General features: G+C 52.5%; 1 protein-coding gene across 4 annotated transcripts in view; it reads right to left on the bottom strand.

Moving 5' to 3' along the window:
- Positions 1–20,232, bottom strand: part of zwilch (zwilch kinetochore protein) — a 101,569-nt gene that overhangs the window by 51,487 nt on the left and 29,850 nt on the right. The gene's annotated exons all lie outside the window — the stretch shown is intronic.

Raw genomic sequence — 20,232 nt, 5'->3', positions numbered from 1 at the left:
GCCCTCAGGGGTGGGCAATAAATGTTGACCCAGCCAGCGATGCCCACATCCCATGAGCGAATAAAGAAAGAAAAATCCTGCCATCCCAGGAACCAGTCTGGTAAGCCTTCACTGAACTCACTCTATATCTTTTTGTTATATAAATGTTTTTTTATTGGGTTTTTGAACAAAGTATATTTACCATTTTGTACACAGGATAAGAAACATATATACATATACATATATATATATATCTATATATATATATATATATATATATATATATTTAGAAGGGCACACCCAAACATACCAAAGAAAAGAAAATAGTAAATAATTTTTTTTAAATTAAAAAATAAAATAGAATAACTGGTAGGGTATTGTGCCCCAGCTCAACAGCAGCAGGTAGGTGACTGTTTGTGTGTGTGGGAGGCGGGGGGGTGGAGACTGGGGAGGTAAATATACATTTGGGTGCCGGAGAAACAGTTACAGTGGGCAATACTCGAATGGGTTCGGTGTTGGTATTGTCACTTGCTTCTCCCGGACGGATCTCGCTGCCGCCTCGCGCTCACCTCCGCTTCTGCCGTTCTTCCAGTCTTTCGTCTTTATTCTCCTCGTTCCCTGCTCCTGGAGATGCCAAGTTCGTGATTGTATCCCGTGCCTTCATTCCGGCTCTCATTTGCCTGCCTCCCCTCCACCTCCCTGGTTCTTCTCTCTTGTTCCCTGTCTCTTCTCTCTTCCCCCACCCCCCCCCCCCCCCCCCACCCCCCCCCCCCCCCCCCCCCTCCCCGTGAGACACCCCGAAGACCGCCACTTTCGGGCATGGCTCCACCCTCATCCCCACCACTTTGGACATTGCCTCGAAGAAGGCTGTCTAGTACCCCGCAAGTCTGGGGCATGCCCTGAACATGTGGGCGTGGTTGGCCGGGCCTCCTTGGCACCGTTCACATTTATCCTCCACCTCCGGGAAGAACCTACTCATACGGGTTCTTGTTAAGTGGGCTCTATGTACCACTTTTAGCTGCGTCAGGCTGAGCCTTGCGCACGTTGAGGTGGTGTTGACCCTGTGCAGTGCTTCGCTCCAGAGTCCCCACCCTATTTCAATCCCCAGGTCCTCCTCCCATTTCTTTCTTGTTGCGTCCAGTACGGTGTCGGCCCTTTCTATCAGTCGTTTCCTTTATCTTGGCTTGCGTCAGTAATTCTTCCAGTAATGTCTGTCGTGGTGGTTGTGGGTACATCCTTGTCTCCTTTCGTAGGAAGTTTTTGAGCTGTTAGCTCAACCTTAGCTCGTTCCCCCTGGCTAGCTGGAATTTCTCCATCAGTTCATCCAGTGTTGCGATCCTGCCGTCCATGTATAGGTCCCTGGCTGTCAGTGCCCCTCCGTCCTGCCCCCACCTTTTGAAGGTGGCGTCAGTCAGTGCTGGTGTGAACCTATGGTTGTTGCAGATGGGAGCTTTGTCCAACATTTTGGTCAGGCCAAATTGCTGCTGTAGTTGGTTCCAGGATTGGAGGGTGGTTATCACCACCGGGCTGCTGGAGTGTTTTTTGGGTGGGGATGGGAGTGCTGCTGTGGCGAGGGCCCGGAGGGAGGTCCCCATGCAAGAGGCCTCTTCCGCACGCACCCACTCGACTTCTGGCTCCTTGAACTCACTCTATATCAAGAAAGTCCGTCCTCAGATAAGATGACCAAAATATTCCAGTTGTGGTCTCACCAAGGTCCTGTAAAATTACAGCACGACGTCCCAGCTCCTGTACTCGAATCCTCTCGCTATGAAGGCCAACAAACCATTTGCCTTCTCTTTTTTTAAATATAAATTTAGAGTACCCAATTTGTTTTTCCAATTAAGGGGCAATTTAGTGTGGCCAATCCACCTACCCTGCACATCTTTGGGTTGTAGCCCCCTACTATACTCCTTATACACCTATGACTGTGTGGCTAAATTCCCCATCAACTCGATTTTCAAATTTGCTGATGACACCACAGTAGTGGGTTGGATTTCAAACAATGACGGGACAGAGTACAGGAATGAGATAGAGAATCTGGTGAACTGGTGCGACGTCAATAATCATCGACTTCAGAAAGCGTAGGAGAACTTGCCCCTGTCTACATCAATGGGAACGAAATAGAAAGGGTCGAGAGCTTCAAGTTTTTAGGTGTCCAGATCACCAGCAGCCTGTCCTGGTCCCCCCATGCCGACACTATAGTTAGGAAAGCCCACCGACGACTCTACTTTCTCAGAAGACTAAGGAAATTTGGCATGTCGGCTATGGACTCTCACCAACTTTTACAGATGCACCATAGAAAGCATTCTTTCTGGTTGTATCACAGCTTGGTATGGAACCTGCCTCTGTCCAAGACCGCAGGAAAGTACAAAAAGTCGCGATATAGCCCAATCCATCACGCAAACCAGCCTCCCATCCATTGACTCTATCTACAATTCCTGCTGCCTTGGAAAGGCAACCAGCATAATTAAGGACCCCACGCACCCAGGACATGCTCTCTTCCACCTTCTTCCGTCAGGAAAAAGATACCAAAGTTTGAGGTCACGTACCAACCGACTCAAGAACAGCTTCTTCCCTACTGCCATCAGACTTTTGAATGGACCTACCTCACATTAAGTTGATCTTTTCTCTACATCCCAGTTATGACTGTAACATTACATTCTGTAGTGTCATGTGAGAGTACCTTTAAGAAATGGGTGTTCAAGAAATGTACCTTTAAGAAACTGGTGTTTATCAGTGATGTCAGAGTGTGGGTGGAGCTGGGCTGTCGATCAGCTTTTTACTTTTGTTTTAGGCTGTTTGCTGCAGGGTGTGTTTTAGTTTTGTTTTCAGTGTTGGAGCTGAAGCCAGACAAAGCAGGTGTACTGCTGCTCTCTCTGCCATGAAAAGACTATCTCTTGATCATTTGGTGAATTCAGAATTATAAATGTTTTCAATAGTGAATGTAAACCTGATGTGCTTCTGTTAAAAGGTGTTTCTTTTGTCTTCTGGATGTTGTTTGGGAAGTTATTAAGGATTACTTAATGTTGTATTCTTTGGGGGTGGATGTTTCTATGGCCGCAAATGAGTCTCCAGGATGGTATGTTGCCTCCCTGGCGCTAGGATCAAGGCTGTCTCCAGGACATTCTAGTGGGGGAGGGCGAATAGCCAGTGGTCATGGTACACATTGGTACAAACAACCATAGATTAAAAAAGGGATGAAGTCCTAAATGCAGAATATAGGGAATAAGTTGGAAAGTAGGACCTCAAAGATAGTGATCTCCGGATTACTGCCAGTGCCACATGCGAGCCAGAGCCGAAATGGCAGACTATATCAGATGACAGTGTTGCTTAAGAGATTGTGCAAAGGGGAGGGTTTCAGATTCCAGGGACATTGGGACTGATTCTCTGGAGGTGGGACCAGCACAAACTGGACTGACTGTAAAAGCTTCTATGTGAAGAGAAAATGATTGGCGAAGGCAAATGTCCTGTATGGTCAGAAACTGGAGAATTTATAATGAAGAACAAAGAAATGGCTGATGACCTAAATGCATATTTTGGTTCTGCCTTCACAAAGGAGGGCACAAATACATTTGATGATTTAGATGAGGGAACTAAATGTTGTGTCTCCAAATCTGCAGATGACACAAAGTTGGGTGTGAGGAGAATGCAGAGATGCTTCAGAGTGATGTGGAAAAGTTGAGTGAGTGGGTAAATGCATGGCAGATGCAGTACAATGTAAATAAATGTGAGGTTATCCATTTTGGTAGCAAAAACAGAAAGACAGATTATCTGAATGGCTATAGATTGAGAGAAGGGAATGTGCAATGAGACCAGGGTGTCCTTTCACACCAGTCGCTGAAAATAAGCATGCAGGTGCAGCAGGCGGTAACGAAGGCAAATGATGGGGGCAGCACGGTGGCGCAATGGGTAGCACTGCTGCCTCACGGCGCTGAGGTCCCAGATTCGATCCCAGCTCTGGGTCACTGTCCGTGTGGAGTTTGCACATTCTCCCCATGTTTGTGTGGGTTTTGCCCCACATTGATTTGATTTATTATTGTCACATGCGTTAGTATAGTGAAAAATGTTGTTTATTGCATGAATCCCCTATAACTATTACATTCCCACCTTTTTACTCCTCCTGTGCTGCAGAGCCAAGCACGTACAAATATTTGGCGGTTGCTGCTGTCCCCGGAGAGACCATTCCCCTCAACAGTATCCGAAGCAGTATATCTGTTTTGCAGGGGAATGGCCACAGCAGATTCCTGTACTGCCCTTAGTTCTCTTGGTGTACCTGGTGTCTTAGCCTGCAGTGTGATCATCTCTCTATACGTGATATCAACAATACTCTCTGCCTTGCGGATGCTCCACAGCCACCACTCCAGCTCCGAAACCTGGGCTTCCAAGAGCTGCAGCTGGAGACACTTTCTACACACATGCTGGCCGTAGGTACTGGAAATGTTCCCAGCTTCCAAGAAGGAGGAGCACACCTGGCTTTGAGCTCTCCTGTCATCACTAACCCCTTTAAACTAAACATTTTGTCCTTGGAGAGTATTGTAGTGGCGGTTTGTTGACAATCACTTTAGCGCTGGTTTGAATAAGGAGTGTTATGTGCAATAAGGGGCTGTTTCGATGGCTAAACTTAACTTTGTCTTACTGGGAGCTGGTTGGAGGGGGGGTGGTTTCTGTGGTTGTTTTTCCACTGTTTTTCCTGATGTTTGTTTACTGGGGAATGTGATGCTTTGAATATGTTTGTCCAAGTGGGGGGAAAGGGGGGAGAACAATGGGGAGAAAGACTGTTTGGTGCCATGGGTGGGAGCTATCAAGTCAGCTTGGTCAGCTGACTCATGGAAGCACGGTGGGGGCGCGAGCAGGTGTTAAGCTGGAGCTTGATATGGGGAGTTTCTGGTGCTGTTACTGGGGGGGGGGGGCTGCTTTGCTGACAGGGGAGGAACTGTTAATAGGGGACAAATGGGAGGTTGGGGACGGCGAATGCCCGAGGGGGGGCTCGAGGAGGCCGGGGGCACGAACTGGAGGCTGGCCTAAAAAGGGTGATGGCTCGTCGGGGGGGGGGGGTACTAGGCAATCGCAGTATCGGATCATGGCCCCACATTGGGTGGACCTACGGGTTAGTTTGGAGAGAGGACAATGCCCGCTATGGAGGCTGGATGTAGGGTTGTTAGCGGACGAAGCAATCTGTGGGCGGGTGAACAAGTCCATCCTAAACTACCTGGAAATAAATGATACGGGGGAGGTCTCTGCAGCAACGGAAAAAGCAAGCAGAATGTTAGCGCACCAGCTCAGAAAAAGGGAGGTGGCCAGGGAGATAGGGAGAGTAAAGAGTACAGGTGGGATTACGGTCCTGGACCCAGTGGGGGTGAATGAGGTGTTTAAGGACTTTTACAGTAACCCCCGGCTGGAGTGGAGGGGATGAGGCAGCTTTTGGGTCAATTGAGGTTCCAGAGGGTGGATGAGGATCTGGTAGAAGGGCTGGGAGCCCCAATTGAAATTGAGGAAATAATTGAGGGGGTGGAGGGCATGCAGTCGGGAAGCCCCAGAGCCGGGCTGCTACCCGGTGGAATTCTTTTTTTTTCTATAAATTTAGTGTACCCAATTAATTTTTTCCAATTAAGGGGCAATTTAGCGTGGCCAATCTACCTAGCCTGCACATCTTTTGGGTTGTGGGGGGCGAAACCCACGCAGACAAGGGAAGATTGTGCAAACTTCACACAGACAGTGACCCAAAGCAAGAGAGCACTTCCGGCGGCTATGAGGGAGTGAGTCGCACATTCGGTGGCTCTCACTCCGGCTTGCTTTTTGGACCTGGTTTCCCGACTTATCGGAACTTTTGAGCGCGAGAAAAGATGGCCACAAAGTTGCTGATTGAAGTGTGCGGTGCTGTATGGAAACAAAGAAGAGCAGAAAGCAGCAAAAGCAGGAAAAGAAGGGGCAGAGACAAAGTGGTGTGGGAGCTGACCCGGGACCAAAGATGGCTGACCGGGCCGCGGACCAGACGATCCAAGCAGCGCTGGACAATATGCTGCAGGTCATAAAAGGAAGTTTTGAAGACATGAAGCGGGATAACTTAGAACCGCTGCAGAAAGCAGTGGAGCAAGTGAACCAAAGGCTAGAGGCCTAGGACAAAAAGGTCAAGGAGCTGGAGCAAGCGGTGGAGGAACAGGCGGACACACAAACGATCGCTGCAATAGACTAGATGGGTTGAAGGAGCGACAGAGAAGGCTGCTTGCAGAATTGAAGACCTGGAAAACAGAACCCGCAGACAAAATTTGAGAATTATTGGCCTCCCAGAGGGGGCTGATAGAGCGGACGCCACAACGTTTGTGGCAGACCTGTTGCAGCAGCTGATAGGGGCTAACTCCTTTCCGCAACCGCTGGACGGGACACACAGGGTGCAGGTGAGGCAGCCGCGACCGGCGCCCCCCCCCCCCCCGACCAGTGTTGGTCAGGTTCCACAGGTTCACAGACAAGGAGCGGGTCCTTCAGTGGGCAAAGAGTATGAAGAGCTGTACATGGAACAACAATGTCCTGCTTGATCATTTACCAAGACCTATGCCAGGAGGTGGCCAGGCTGCGAGCAGCCTTTAAAAGAATTAAAGAGATCACAGATTGAGACGGAGGAAGTAGTGAAAGGGATTGGGAGCATGCAGGCGGGGAAGGCCCCGGGACCAGATGGATTCCCAGTTGAATTCTATAAGAAATATTTGGACTTGCTGGCCCCGCTACTGATGAGAACCTTTAATGAGGCGAGGGAAAGGGGGCAGCTGCCCCCGACTATGTCAGAGGCAACGATATTGCTCCTCCTAAAGAAGGAAAAAGACCCGCTGCAATGCGGGTCATACAGGCCCATTTCCCTCCTGAATGTAGATGCTAAGATTCTGGCCAAGGTAATGGCAATGAGGATAGAGGATTGTGTCCCGGGGGTGGTCCATGAGGACCAAACTGGGTTTGTGAAGGGGAGACAGCTAAATGCAAATATACGGAGGCTGCTAGGGGTAATGATGATGCCCCCACCAGAGGGGGAAGCGGAGATAGTGGTGGCGATGGATGCCGAGAAAGCATTTGATAGAGTGGAGTGGGATTATTTGTGGGAGGTGTTGAGGAGATTTGGCTTTGGGGACGGGTATATCAGGTGGGTACAGTTGCTGTATAGGGCCCCGAGGGCGAGCGTGGTCACGAATGGACGGGGGTCTGACTATTTTCGGCTCCATAGAGGGACGAGGCAGGGATGTCCTCTGTCCCTGTTATTGTTTGCACTGGCGATTGAACCCCTGGCCATAGCACTGAGGGGTTCCAGGAAGTGGAGGGGAGTACTTAGGGGGGGGGGGGGGAGAAGAACACCGGGTATCTCTGTATGCGGATGATTTGTTGCTATATGTGGCGGACCCTGCGGAGGGGATGCCAGAGATAATGCGGATACTTGGGGAGTTTGGGGATTTTTCAGGGTATAAACTGAACATGGGGAAAAGTGAGTTATTTGTGGTGCATCCGGGGGAGCAGAGCAGAGAGATAGAGGATTTACCGTTGAGGAAGGTAACAAGGGACTTTCGTTACCTGGGGATCCAGATAGCTAAGAATTGGGGCACATTGCATAGGTTAAATTTAACGCGGTTGGTGGAACAGATGGAGGAGGATTTCAAGAGATGGGATATGGTATCCCTGAAAAGAGCATCATGGGTTTTGTGTGGGCCGGGAAGACCCCGAGAGTGAGGAAGGGATTCTTACAGCGTAGCAGGGATAGGGGGGGGCTGGCACTACCGAGCCTAAGTGAGTATTATTGGGCCGCTAATATTTCAATGGTGAGTAAGTGGATGGGAGAGGAGGAGGGAGCGGCGTGGAAGAGATTAGAGAGGGCGTCCTGTAGGGGGACTAGCCTACAGGCTATGGTGACAGCCCCATTGCCGTTCTCACCGAGGAACTACACCACAAGCCCGGTGGTGGTGGCTACACTGAAGATTTGGGGACAGTGGAGACGGCATAGGGGAAAGACTGGAGCCTTGGGGGGGTCCCCGATAAGAAACAACCATAGGTTTGCCCCGGGGGGAATGGATGGGGGATATGGAATGTGGCAAAGAGCAGGAATAACGCAACTGAAAGATCTGTTTGTGGATGGGAAGTTCGCGAGTCTGGGAGCGCTGACCGAGAAATATGGGTTGCCCCAAGGGAATGCATTCAGGTATATGCAACTGAGGGCTTTTGCGAGGCAACAGGTGAGGGAATTCCCGCAGCTCCCGACACAAGAGGTGCAGGACAGAGTGATCTCAAAGACATGGGTGGGGGATGGTAAGGTGTCAGATATATATAGGGAAATGAGGGACGAAGGGGAGACTATGGTAGATGAACTAAAAGGGAAATGGGAAGAAGAGCTGGGGGAGGAGATCGAGGAGGGGCTGTGGGCAGATGCCCTAAGCAGGGTAAACTCGTCGTCCTCGTGTGCCAGGCTAAGCCTGATTCAGTTTAAGGTATTACACAGGGCACATATGACTGGAGCACGGCTCAGTAAATTTTTTGGGGTGGAGGATAGGTGTGCGAGGTGCTCGAGAAGCCCAGCGAATCATACCCATATGTTTTGGTCATGCCCGGCACTATAGGGGTTTTGGATGGGGGTGACAAAGGTGCTTTCAAAAGTAGTAGGAGTCCGGGTCGAACCAAGCTGGGGGTTGGCTATATTTGGGGTTGCACAAGAGCCGGGAGTGCAGGAGGCGAGAGAGGCCGATGTTTTGGCCTTTGCGTCCCTAGTAGCCCGGCGCAGGATATTGCTAATGTGGAAAGAAGCCAAGCCCCCGGGGGTGGAGACCTGGATAAATGACATGGCGGGGTTTATAAAGCTAGAGCGGATTAAGTTCGTCCTAAGGGGGTCGGCTCAAGGGTTCACCAGGCGGTGGCAACCGTTCGTCGAATACCTCGCAGAAAGATAGACGGAATGGGAAAAAGAAGGCAGCAGCAGCAGCCCAGGATCGGGGGAGGGGAGGAGGAACCAGAAGGACTCTCAGGGTTGTTAATATATACTGTATAGTATGTATAGGTCGTTGCTACAGATAATTATATATTGGACTGTTAAATTATATTTTTGGAGAGTGTTACTTGTGACAAGGCAGTTGCCAATTAGGGCTAGTTTTTATTTTTGTTATTTATTATTTATTCATTTTTTGTTTATAAAATAGGTCATTGTTATTTGTGTTGTTAATAATATTGTGTAAAGGATGCACAATGTACTGTGTTGGTTGACCAAAAATTTTCAATAAAATATTTAATTAAAAAAAAGGACTGAACAGGGTGTTTCGGAGTTTTACAGCAAGCTCTATACCTCGGAACCCCCTGGGGAGCCGGAGGAGATGAAGCATTTCTTAGAAGGACTGACCTTCTCAAAAGTGGGTAGGGGCTGGTAGACGGACTGGGGCCCCCGATCAGAGCTGAGGAAGTACTGGGGGGGCTTGAAGGCTATGCTGTCGGATAAATCCCCAGGGCTGGATGGAGTGGAGTTCTTCAAAACGTTCTCGGAGATAGTGGGGCCGGTGCTGACTGGGGTATTTAACGAGGCGAGGAACATGGGAACGCTACCTCCGACAATGTCACAGGCTACCATTTCGCTGATATTAAAACGGGATAAAGACCCGGAAGTGTGTGGGTCATACAGACCATTCTCCCTGGTCAACGTCGATGCCAAGCTCCTGGCTAAGGTCTTGCCGCTTAGAATTGAGGACTGTGTCCCGGAGGTGATCGGGGCAGACCAAACAGGGTTTGTGAAAGGCAGACAGCTGGTAGCCAACTTGAGAAGTCTACTCAATGTGATCATAATGCCCCCGGAGGGCAGAGAGGTAGAGGCAGTGGTGGCAATGGATGCTGAGAAGGCCTTTGACCAGGTGGAGTGGGACTATTTGTGGGAGGTACTCGGATGGTTTGGGTTCGGGGAGGGCTGTGTTGACTGGGTGAGACTATTGTACCAGACCGCAAAAGATAGCGTGAGGACGAATAGGAAAACATCAGAGTACTTTAGACTACACCGGGGACCGGAGATGCCCACTCTCCTCGTTGCTGTTTGCACTGGCCATAGAGCCACTGGCGATTGCCCTGAGTGCTGCGAGGGGGTGGAAGGGAATGATTAGGGGAGGGGTGGAACACAGGGCATCGCTGTATGCGGACGACCTGCTGGCTGGGATGGACAGTATACTAGGAACATTGAGAGAATTTGGCAGGTTTTCAGGGTACAAACTGAACATGGCTAAGAGTGAGATGTTTGTACTGCAGGCGAAGGGCCAGGAGAACAGGTTGAAGGGGCTGCCATTTAGGATGGTCGGAGAAAGTTTCCGATACTTAGGGATACAGGTGGCACGAGACTGGGGCAGGCTGCATAAGATAAATTTGACTAGAGTGGAGGATGAAGAGCGAGTTCAGGAAATGGGATGCACTCCCGCTATCACTTGCGGGGAGAGTGCAGAAGGTAAAGATGACAATCCTCCCAAGATTCCGGTTTATTTTTCAGTGCCTCCCGATTTTCATCCCGCGGTCCTTCTTCAAAAGGGTCAACAAGATTATTATGGGCTTTGTCTGGGCGGGGAAGTCACCGCGGGTGAAGAAAGCGATGCTTGAGAGGAACCGTAGCGAGGTGGGGCTGGCGCTGCCGAACCTCAGCAACTACTACTGGGCGGCCAACATAGCCATGGTAAGGAGTTGGATGGTGGGTACTGGGTCTATTTGGGGGCGAGTGGAGGCGGCTTCGTGCAGGGGCACCAGTTTGGCAGCCTTGGTCACGGCCCCCCTACCGCTCCCGCCGTACAGGTATTCCACCAGCCCGGTAGTGGTGGCAGCCCTGCGGATCTGGGGCCAGTGGAGGAAGCATGTATGGGAGGTGGAAGCATCGGTCTGGTCTCCATTATGCGACAACCACCAATTCGCCCCTGGACTATGGACGGTGGATTCCGAGCGTGGCAGCGGTGGGAAAGATGGGCGATATATTCTTTGGGGGCGGGGGGGGGGGCTTCTCGAGCATGAGGGCCTTGGAGGAGAAATTCGGACTAGTAAGAGGGAATGACTTTCGGTACTTGCAAGTGCGTGACTTCATACGTAGACAGGTCCCATCCTTCCCACGCCTCCCACCAAATGGGATCCAGGACAGAGTAGTGTCTAGATAGAGGATTGTGTTCCGAGGGTGATAGGGGAAGACTATATGGGATTTGTAAATGGCAGGCAACTCACGGCCAATGTTCGAAGGCTTTTAAATGTTATTATGATGCCGTCAGAAGGAGGGGAGATCGAGGTGGTAGTAGCGATGGATGCGGAGAACGCTTTTGATCGGGTGGAGTGGGATTACCTGTGGGAGGCGCTGGGAAGGTTTGGGTTTGGTGAGGGCTTCATTGACTGGGCGCAGTTGCTCTATCAGGCACCAGTAGCGAGCATGCGTATGAACCGGCTGAGATCAGGGTATTTTAAACTACACCGAGGGACGAGACAAGGGTACCCCCTCTCCCCGCTACGGTTACCCCGCTACCATAGAGCCATTGGCCATGGCGTTAAGAACCTCTAGGAACTGGAAAGGTCTGGTTCGGGGGGGGGGGGGGGGGGGGGGGGGGGGGTGGAGCACCGGGTCTTGTTTTACGCAGATGACCTGCTCTTGTATATTTCAGACCCGTTGGAGGGGATGGGGGAAGTTATGCGGATCCTTGGGGAATTTGCCAGCTTTTCGGGGTATAAATTGAACTTGGGGAAAAGCGAGATGTTTGCGATCCAGGCAAGAGGGCAGGAGAAGAGACTGGGAGACCTGCCGTTTAGGATGATAGGAAGGAGCTTTCGATATCTGGGAATCCAGGTGGCCCGGGAATGGGAGGCACTGCATAAGTTAAACCTATCCCAGATCGTAGAACAAATGAAAGAGGGCTTGAAGAGATGGGACATGCTCCCGCTATCACTGGCGTGGAGGGTACAGATCGTGAAAATGACGTTCCTCCCCAGATTTCTGTTTGTCTTTCAGTGCCTCCCCATCTTCATCCAGAGGGCCTTTTTCAAGCAGGTAAATAAGGTTATTTTGGGCTTTGAGTGGGCAGGTAAAACCCCGCGAGTGAAGAAAGTGTTGCTGGAGCGTAGTCGGGGGGAGGGTGGGTTGGCGCTGCCGAACGTTTGCAATTACTACTGGGCGGCTAATGTAGCCATGATTAGGAAGTGGGTAGTGGGGGAGGGGGAGGTGTGGAAGCAGATGGAGGTGGCGTCGTGTAAAGACACAAGTTTGGGAGCACTGATAACGGCACCTCTTCTGTTCTCGCCGGCCCGATACTCCACGGGTCTGGTGGTGGTGGCAGCTGAGAATCTGGGGGCAGTGGAGGAAATAGAGAGTGGAGGGAGCATCGGTTTGGACCCCGATTTATAATAATCATCGGTTTGTACCGGGTAGGCTGGATGGTGGGTTCCCGAGATGGCAAAGGGCAGGAATTAGGAGGATGGGGGAATCTATTTATAGACGGGAGCTTCCCCAGCTTGAAAGCCTTGGAGGATAAATTTAAATTGACAGCAGGGAATGGGTTTAGGTATATGCAGATGCGAGACTTCCTGAGAAGGCAGGTTCCAGCCTTCCTGCTGCTGCCGCCACGGGGGATACAGGACAGTAGTCTCCAGTACCTGAGCGGGAAAGGGGAAGGTATCAGATATTTACCAGGAACTTTTGGAATCGGAGGAAACTCCGGTGGAGGAGCTTAAGGGCAAGTGGGAAGACGAGTTTGGAGGAGAGATAGAGGCGGGTCTGTGGGCGGATGCCCTAAGCAGGGTTAATACATCCTCATCATGTGCCAGGCGTAGCCTGCTACAATTCAAGGTAGTCCAGCGGGCACACATGACAGTGGCCCGGATGAGCAAGTTTATTTGTGTAGAGGATAGGTGTGCGAGGTGGGCGGGAAGCCCAGCAAATCATGTCCACATGTTTTGGGCATGCTCGAAGCTTAGAGGGTTTTGCCAAGGCACAGTCCATGGTACTCAAAACACGGGTGGTGCCGAGTCCGTAGTTGGCGATCTTTGGAGTGTTGGAAGAGCCGGGAGTTCAGGGGGCGAAAGAGGCCGACGTCTTGGCCTTTGCCTCCCTGGTAGCCCGGAGACGGATCTTATTAATGTGGAGGGACTCGAAGCCCCCGACTGTATACATCTGGGTTAGTGACATGGCCTGGCTTCTCAGTCTCGAGAAAATGAAGTTTGCCTTTGTGGTCACCTGGAGTTGGCAGCCGTTCGTCGACTTTCTCGGGGAAAATTAAAATGTCAGTCAAGCAGAATTCCAAGGGGGGTCTTCGGCGGCTTGTTGTTTTATGGTTGGTGTGTGTGAAGATTGTGATGGTGGTGAAAATGCTTTTTTTTTTTTACATTTTTTTTTTATTCTCCTTTTTCACGTTTTCTCCCACATTTACATCCATCAACAATAAACAATAATCAGCAAGGTATGTCAGTCCCCATAATAACAACGATCCCATCTACCCACCAACTCCCAAACCTCAACCCGCATGTTTACATAAACAAATGGCAAAAAGGAATCAGGGATTACCCGTAGTCACCCTTAATCTTACACAGCTCTTCCCCCTCCCCCCACCGCAGGTCTCCAGCTCCTCCTGTCCACTGCCTCTTGTAAAACTCCTCCTCCCAACCTCGGTTCCTTCCCCCCCCAACTTTCCACCCCGGCTAGACCACTCGGACCCTGTTCTGCCAGGCTCCGATGGCCGCAGCCCCTCCCCCACCTCATTCCCGTTCACTGGCCGGCTTAAACCGGCCAGCGTGGAGGCCCCCGCCCGGGTCCCTTTCCCACTTGCCCGGCCCTAGGAAAGCCCAAAGATCCCCTTTTAGCACACAAACCCCGCATATCCACCTACACCCCAAAGAGCTCTCATTTCGAGTGAAAGTCCCGTCCCTTCCCTTGTCCAAATATATACATTGGTTCCTTTCATCTCTACACCCGCGTGCAGAGATACAAAAAAGAAGAAAATACAGTCATGAGGTTACATCGGCACATGGCCATTCCTCAATTTGTCAGTTCTGCCACAGTCCTTCTGCTTTCGCAAACTCCTCCGCTGCTTCCGCCGTTCCAAAATAAAAGTCCCTGAGCTTGTAAGTCACCCTCAGCTTCGCTGGATATACAATGCCGCACCGCACCTTGCTAATGTACAGTGCCCTCTTCACCCGGTTGAAGGCAGCCCGCCTCCTTGCCAGCTCCACCATAAAGTACTGGTATACACGTATACCAGCTCCAGCCCACTGCACCACCCGCTTCTGCTTGGCCCAGCTCAGGACCTTCTCCTTCACCCTGTACCTACGGAAGCACAGAGTCACTGCCCTTGGCGGCTCACTCGCCTTTGGTATAGGCCTCCACGACCGATGAGCCCGATCCAGTTCATATCGGGAGGGATCCTCCCCCTCCCCCAATAATTTTGCCTGCATCGCGGCAAAGTACTCAGTCGGCTTCGGTCCTTCAACTCCTTCGGGCAGCCCCACAATCCTCAAATTCTGTCGCCTGGATCTGTTTTCCAGGTCTTCCATTTTTCCTTGCAGATCCTTGTTAGTATCCATCACCTTCCGCATCTCTTTCCCCAACGAGGCAAGTTGATCACCGTGCTGCAATAACGTCTCCTCCACTTCCTTCAGCGCCTCCCCTTGCTCTCGCACCTCCGCCACTGCGCTCGCCACCTCCGTCCTCACCGGGGAAACCGCCTCCTCCACCAGCACATTCAAAACCTCCCTCATCTCCTTCCTCACCGTCTCCATGCATTTCGCAATCTGCGCCAACTGCTTTTCAAATTCCGCAGCCATCACCTTGGTTATTTCTTCAGCCGTAAGCAGTGCGGCCTTCCCTGGTGCTCCAGCCTCCATTTTTCCTGGTGACCCCGCGGTGACCTTTCCACTCCCCGATGGACCTCCAGCTGTTTTTTTACCGGCCGTTTTCTTGCTCACCCTCGACGTTTTTCTTTGTTTCTTTTTTCCTCCTGTGTCTCCACTGTGCCTTCTCCCTTCTTCTGCCGCCTCCGCGGACCCTGGGACCGGGCTTAAAGCCCCGAAAATGCCGTTGCCGACCAGGAGCCCTCCATTGTGCGGCCGCCTCCCACCCGCCGGTGAAAATGTTTATTGTACCATGATTATTTCACTGTTATTGTTATTATAAAAACTTGCAAATACCCTAATTAAATATTTTTTAAAAACCTAACATTTTGGAAGATACTGAAAATCAAATATTATTACTCTAGGGCAGTGTTCTTCAAACTCGGGGGCACGACCAGTGGGTGGGTCGCGGAGCCGTCCTTCGCGTTGCTCCCATTCGCACAAATCCCCGTGCAGCAGCCGGTTGTTAATAACGCCGGCTGCAACGGCATTTAAAATGGCCGCGAACATGTAAAAAAAATCCTGCCGCATTGCACATGCGCGCCAATGATCGGGCGCGCATGCACACTGCGGCCGCTATTTTTTTTAAACGGTCGCAGCTTTTTGTTTTACAAGTTTGGGTTTTTTGAATTCATTTTATTCATTTATTTTATTCATTTAATTTTTATTTTTTTCATTTATTTTATTCATTTTTTTTACAAGTTCGGGGGGGTTATTCATATTTTTTTTTTTCATTTATTTTATTCATTTTATTTCTTTTTTTTTTACAAGTTTGGGGGGGTTTTATTTAATAACATTATCCGGGAAAAAATGCAGAAATTTGGACAGATGGAGGCTCCATACTTTCCGACACCGGAAGGCTTCACCTTCATCCAACAGTTTCCATTGGAGGAACGTGTACGAGGGTCAAAGGGACCCCAAACCATTTCCTCCATTTTTATCAGCAGCAAACAAGGTAAGAGAAAATGGTGGGTCGCGAAGGTCGGCCGGGCCGGGGTCGCGAAGGTCGGCCGGGCCGGGGTCGCGAAGGTCGGCCGGGCCGGGGTCGCGAAGGTCGGCCGGGCCGGGGTCGCGAAGGTCGGCCGGGCCGGGGTCGCGAAGGTCGGCCGGGCCGGGGTCGCGAAGGTCGGCCGGGCCGGGGTCGCGAAGGTCGGCCGGGCCGGGGTCCCGAAGGTCGGCCGGGCCGGGGTCCCGAAGGTCGGCCGGGCCGGGGTCCCGAAGGTCGGCCGGGCCGGGGTCCCGAAGGTCGGCCGGGCCGGGGTCCCGAAGGTCGGCCGGGCCGGGGTCCCGAAGGTCGGCCGGGCCGGGGTCCCGAAGGTCGGCCGGGCCGGGGTCCCGAAGGTCGGCCGGGCCGGGGTCCCGAAGGTCGGCCGGGCCGGGGTCCCGAAGGTCGGCCGGGCCGGGGTCCCGAAGGTCGGCCGGGCCGGGGTCCCGAAGGTCGGCCGGGCCGGGGTCCCGAAGGTCGGCCGGGCCGGGGTCCCGAAGGTCGGCCGGGCCGGGGTCCCGAAGGTCGGCCGGGCCGGGGTCCCGAAGGTCGGCCGGGCCGGGGTCCCGAAGGTCGGCCGGGCCGGGGTCCCGAAGGTCGGCCGGGCCGGGGTCCCGAAGGTCGGCCGGGCCGGGGTCCCGAAGGTCGGCCGGGCCGGGGTCCCGAAGGTCGGCCGGGCCGGGGTCCCGAAGGTCGGCCGGGCCGGGGTCCCGAAGGTCGGCCGGGCCGGGGTCCCGAAGGTCGGCCGGGCCGGGGTCCCGAAGGTCGGCCGGGCCGGGGTCCCGAAGGTCGGCCGGGCCGGGGTCCCGAAGGTCGGCCGGGCCGGGGTCCCGAAGGTCGGCCGGGCCGGGGTCCCGAAGGTCGGCCGGGCCGGGGTCCCGAAGGTCGGCCGGGTTGGGTAAAATGGGTCCCCGGAAAAAAAGTTTGAAGAACACTGCTCTCGGGCCCTTCTCCCCTGGTCCTTGTTACTACAAAATATAGACTTATGAACTATAAGTGATAAAAGTAGTAAATACTTAGTTGACTTTTCTCACCCAACGTACTACTTCCACTAGCCCACGCCACTCTTGAATGCGTACATCACCCCAGGAGCTCCAAACTCCAAGTGAGCACTCAGCTCATTCTTGCTCTCCTTTACCCTCCAGGCACCATTCCCAGTCTCGCACCTTCTTGCTCTCCTTTATCCGCCAGGCACCACTCCCAGTCTCGCTGCTTCTTGCTCTCGTTTATCCACCAGGCACCACTCCCAGTCTCGCTCTTTCTTGCTCTCCTTTATCCTCCGGGCTCCACTCCCAGTCTCGCTCCTTCTTGCTCTCCTTTATCCATCAGGCACCATTCCCAGTCTCGCTCTTTCTTGCTCTCATTTATCCTCCAGGCACCATTCCCAGTCCCGCTCTTTCTTGCTCTCCTTTTCCCTCCGTGCACCATTCCCAGTCTCGCTCTTTCTTGCTCTCCTTTATCCTCCAGGCTCCACTCTCAGTCTCGCTCCTTCTTGCTCTCATTTACCCTCCAGGCACCACTCCCAGTCTCGCTCTTTCTTGCTCTCATTTATCCTCCAGGCACCATTCCCAGTCTCGCTCCTTCTTCCTCTCCTTTACCCTCCAGGCACCACTCCCAGTCTCGCTCTTTCTTGCTCTCATTTATCCTCCAGGCACCATTCCCAGTCTCGCTCTTTCTTGGTCTCATTTATCCTCCAGACTCCACTCCCAGTCTCGCTCTTTCTTTCTCTCCTTTATCCTCCAGGCACCATTCCCAGTCTCGCTCCTTCTTCCTCGCCTTTTCCCTCCAGGCACCACTCCCAGTCTCGCTCTTTCTTGCTCTCCTTTATCCTCCAGGCACCATTCCCAGTCTCGCTCTTTCTTGGTCTCATTTATCCTCCAGGCTCCACTCCCAGTCTCGCTCCTTCTTCCTCACATTTATCCTCCAGGCACCACTCCCAGTCTCGCTCCTTCTTGCTCTCATTTATCCTCCAGGCACCACTCCCAGTCTCGCTCTCTCTTGCTCTCCCTTATCCTCCAGGCACCATTCCCAGTCTCGCTCCTTCTTCCTCTCCTTTACCCTCCAGCACTACTCCCAGTCTCGCTCTTTCTTGCTCTCCTTTATCCTCCAGGCACCACTCCCAGTCTCGCTCTTTCTTGCTCTCATTTACCCTCCAGGCACCACTCCCAGTCTCGCTCCTTCTTGCTCTCCCTTATCCTCCAGGCACCATTCCCAGTCTCACTCCTTCTTCCTCTACTTTACCCTCCAGGCACCACTCCCAGTCTCGCTCTTTCTTGCTCTCATTTATCCTTCAGGCACCATTCCCAGTCTCGCTCTTTCTTGCTCTCCTTTTCCCTCCGTGCACCATTCCCAGTCTCGCTCTTTCTTGCTCTCCTTTATCCTCCAGGCACCATTCCCAGTCTCGCTCTTTCTTGCTCTCCTTTATCCTCCAGGCACCATTCCCAGTCTCGCTCTTTCTTGCTCTCCTTTATCCTCCAGACACCATTCCCAGTCTCGCTCTTTCTTGCTCTCATTTATCCTCCAGGCACCACTCCCAGTCTCGCTCCTTCTTTCTCTCATTTACCCTCCAGGCACCACTCCCAGTCTCGCTCTTTCTTGCTCTCCTTTACCCTCCAGGCACCATTCCCAGTCTCGCTCCTTCTTCCTCTCATTTACCCTCCAGGCGCCACTCCCAGTCTCGCTCTTTCTTGCTCTCCTTTATCCTCCAGGCACCATTCCCAGTCTCGCTCCTTCTTCCTCTCCTTTACCCTTCAGGCACCACTCAAGTCTCGCTCTTTCTTGCTCTCATTTATACTCCAGGCACCATTCCCAGTCTCGCTCTTTCTTGCTCTCCTTTCCCCTCTGTGCACCATTCCCAGTCTCGCTCTTTCTTGCTCTCCTTTATCCACCAGGCACCACTCCCAGTCTCGCTCTTTCTTGCTCTCCTTTTCCCTCCGTGCACCATTCCCAGTCTCGCTCCTTCTTCCTCTCCTTTATCCTCCAGGCACCACTCCCAGTCTCGCTCTTTGTTGCTCTCATTTATCCTCCAGGCACCACTCCCAGTCTCGCTCCTTCTTCCTCTCATTTACCCTCCAGGCACCACTCAAGTCTCGCTCTTTCTTGCTCTCATTTATCCTCCAGGCACCATTCCCAGTCTCGCTCTTTCTTGCTCTCCTTTCCCCTCTGTGCACCATTCCCAGTCTCGCTCTTTCTTGCCCTCCTTTATCCTCCAGGCACCATTCCCAGTCTCGCTCTTTCTTGCTCTCCTTTTCCCTCCGTGCACCATTCCCAGTCTCGCTCCTTCTTGGTCTCATTTATCCTCCAGGCTCCACTCCCAGTCTCGCTCCTTCTTGCTCTCATTTATCCTGCAGGCACCATTCCCAGTCTCGTTCCTTGTTCCTCTCCTTTACTCTCCAGGCACCACTCCCAGTCTCGCTCTTTCTTGCTCTCATTTATCCTCCAGGCACCATTCCCAGTCTCGCTCTTTCTTGCACACCTTTTCCCTCCGTGCACCATTCCCAGTCTCGCTCTTTCTTGCTCTCCTTTATCCTCCAGGCACCACTCCCAGTCTCGCTCTTTCTTGCTCTCATTAATCCTCCAGGCACCATTCCCAGTCTCGCTCTTTCTTGCTCTCCTTTATCCTCCAGGCTCCACTCCCAGTCTCGCTCTTTCTTGCTCTCATTTACCCTTCAGGCACCATTCCCAGTCTCGCTCTTTCTTGCTCTCCTTTATCCTCCAGACACCATTCCCAGTCTCGCTCTTTCTTGCTCTCATTTATCCTCCAGGCACCACTCCCAGTCTCGCTCCTTCTTTCTCTCATTTACCCTCCAGGCACCACTCCCAGTCTCGCTCCTTCTTGCTCTCCTTTACCCTCCAGGCACCATTCCCAGTCTCGCTCCTTCTTCCTCTCATTTACCCTCCAGGCGCCACTCCCAGTCTCGCTCTTTCTTGCTCTCCTTTATCCTCCAGGCACCATTCCCAGTCTCGCTCCTTCTTGCTCTCCTTTACCCTTCAGGCTCCACTCCCAGTCTCGCTCTTTCTTGCTCTCCTTTACCCTCCAGGCTCCACTCCCAGTCTCGCTCCTTCTTGCTCTCCTTTATCCTTCAGGCACCACTCCCAGTCTCGCTCTTTCTTGCTCTCCTTTATCCTCCAGACTCCACTCCCAGTCTCACTCTTTCTTGCTCTCCTTTATCCTCCAGGCACCACTCCCAGTCTCGCTCTTTCTTGCTCTCATTTATCCTCCAGGCACCATTCCCAGTCTCGCTCCTTCCTCTCCTTTACCCTCCAGGCACCACTCCCAGTCTCGCTCTTTCTTGCTCTCATTTATCCTCCGGACTCCACTCCCAGTCTCGCTCCTTCTTCCTCTCATTTACTCTCCAGGCACCACTCCCAGTCTCGCTCTTTCTTCCTCTCATTTACCCTCCAGGCACCATTCCCAGTCTCGCTCTTTCTTG

Source organism: Scyliorhinus torazame, chromosome 12 (assembly GCF_047496885.1).
Source record: "Scyliorhinus torazame isolate Kashiwa2021f chromosome 12, sScyTor2.1, whole genome shotgun sequence".
NCBI lineage: Eukaryota > Metazoa > Chordata > Chondrichthyes > Carcharhiniformes > Scyliorhinidae > Scyliorhinus > Scyliorhinus torazame.
Note: the sequence above shows the minus strand (reverse complement) of the source record. Positions and strands in the feature narration are given on the sequence as shown.